We start from the raw sequence: 2,648 nt of genomic DNA on the forward strand, positions 1-2,648 counted from the left end.
CTGAGATCCAACCTGACCCTGCCCTGACATGGCTCCAGCCATTCCCTGGGATCCTGTCACACCCAGTCATCCAGGCCACTTCTGAGCAGCTTTTCAAGAGCAGACACGATGGGTGCATTTCTCCTGCAGAATTCCCACCCCACTGTGAGAGACCAAAATGCTCAACCCAAGAGGTGGAAAACAGAGCTGCCATCCAGTGCTCTCTGCAACACTTGGCATAAACAATGACTAAGGGCATCTGATGATGCAACTGCCAGCTCAAGGTGGTGGTTTGAGTTGGGTTTGTCACAACCAGATGTGATTCCACAGCGCTGGTGGCATAAATTCATAACCTGGGCATCGTGAGAGCATCCAGAGACACTCAACCCATCCACCCCAGCACTGGACATGCACATTGTCACCGTACATGCATTTACAAACAGGGGATGTCTGACTGCAGAATTAATTATACAAGGAATTGATGACTTCAGAGAATCATGGAATCACAGAAGGGTTGGAGGGGTCCTTCCAGGTCACCTTGTTCCAACCCCCCTGCCATGGGCAGGGACATCTTCCACTAGCCCAGGTTGCTCCAACCTGGCCTTGGACACTTCCAGGGATGGGGCAGCCACAGCTTCTCTGGGCAACCTGTGCCAGCGCCTCCTCATCCTCACAGAGAAGAATTCCTTCCAAATATTTGATCTAAACCTGCCCTCTGTCAGTTTAAAGCCATAACCCCTTTTCCTGTCACTCCATGCCCCTACAAGAAGTCCCTCTCCAGCTCTTTTGCAGGTGCAAAGGGAAGCACAGCAGTTGGGTCTGGGGGTTAATCATCCTGCTCCTTGGAAAGAAATGGACTGCTCTCTGAACATGGACTTTGCAAAGCCTCCAAACCTCTGCTAGTTGATTCCAAATCATTATCAAGCCATTTAAATTAACGCTTCTTTCAGGCTTGGAACTGCCCAGTAGGGCTGATGATTTTTCACACCCTTCCTTTCCATTTCCAGTGTCCCTGCATGGTGGTAGTTCTGCAAAGCTGGGCTCTGTCTCTGCTTCCTCCACACAGGGTGCATGCCAAGCTCTGGTGGCTTGTCCACTGCTTCCTGTGGAGACTGTGCTCATCCCCAGCACCTTTCCCACCCTGCCAGGCCACCAGAGACCTTCTGAGCCTTGTATGGGGACCTCAGCTTTGCAGCTTCCACCAGCCTTCCCAAGGGTGCTGCATCTTCCCTGGATCCTGTCCATGTCCCTTCCATCCTTGCTGTGTTCCCAGGACAGTGGCCCTGTCTTTTGAGGTTTTATTGCTCTGAACAAAGCATGAGCCTTCCTCTGTCTTGGAGAAAAGCCCAGCAGGCAACAACAATTGAACAGTAATTGTTCATATAAAAGTCACATTATTTAATGCACATGAATATCAGGCAGTGAAAATAGGATCACAGTGAGAGGTCAGTGAGCTTTCCCATGTCCATAGGGCCACTTCCACAGCTCTCCCCCTTTTTAAAGCTGATTTACACCCAGTGCTCACACTACTGATAAAAGGCCAAATCTACAACTTGAAATGACAAGTCTTGGCTATAAATGTCCCTCCTTTCCATGTGGATTAAACATTTTCATTTAAAAGCAGAGGGTCTAATGCTCTGGGCCATTCTGAGAAGCAGAGCTGTTCCATACTGACTTCCACTGGATCCCTCTTGTGGGTTAAACCAGAAATCAGAAAAAACAGGTTACAAGGGCTGGGGCAAGGGAAAACCAACCAATTCCACTTATCCTGTGCCTGTGGAGGTGAGGATAATCCCATTCTGCCAAAAGATGCCTTTTCCACAGCTTGATGAAGGTCACCTGAGAAGCCTGAGGTCAAAATCAACCCAACCACCTTCAGTCCCAGCTGTGTGTCCTCTGTGCAAGAACCATCCCTCCTTGTTGACAGTGAGCAGAGCACTGCTTTCCTTAGACACACACCATTCCTCTGCATTTGATGCTTTCCTTAGACACACACCATTCCTCTGCATTTGATGCTTTCCTTAGACACATGCCATCACTCTGGATTTGATGCTTCTCTTAAACACACACCATTCCTCTGCATTTGATGCTTTCCTTAGACACACACCATCACTCTGGATTTGATAGAACGTGTGATCACGTACATCTGGACATTTCTGAGCTTAGATTTTGGGGCTCCTCTGTGTAAATTCAGTTTCATGGCCGCAAAAATATCATTCCCTGCAAGAAAGAGCCATGTTTAAGGATGGCCAGTGTCATCCTTTTCCTTTGATCCTCCAAGGTTTCCATGGCAAAATGCCAGAGCAAGGACTTCTGTGGTCTCCATGACATTAAAGCAATTTCCCACGGAGTGAATCAATATTAGTGGTTAAATTATCTTCACTCCACATGCAACCAGTTGCACTCAAGTCCCTCCCACTGGAGTTATAATGTTTGAACTGTGACTCAGAAGGAGTCTGGTTGACCTCAGACAGGTTCAGGAAGACTGTGGATTGTCCAAGGATCCCAAGGGATGGTGGCACAAAGAGCCTTGACACTGTGTCACTGCTGTAATACCACAGTCTTTGAAAGCCTTAAAACCTCTTCTGATGCTGACACATGTTCACAGAGAAATCATTCCTACTGGTATAACACAGAATCACAGGATCCAGGGGTCACTGAGGTTGGAA

Source organism: Manacus vitellinus, unplaced genomic scaffold, assembly GCF_001715985.3.
Source record: "Manacus vitellinus isolate BGI_N305 unplaced genomic scaffold, ASM171598v3 scaffold_12_pilon, whole genome shotgun sequence".
Taxonomy (NCBI): domain Eukaryota; kingdom Metazoa; phylum Chordata; class Aves; order Passeriformes; family Pipridae; genus Manacus; species Manacus vitellinus.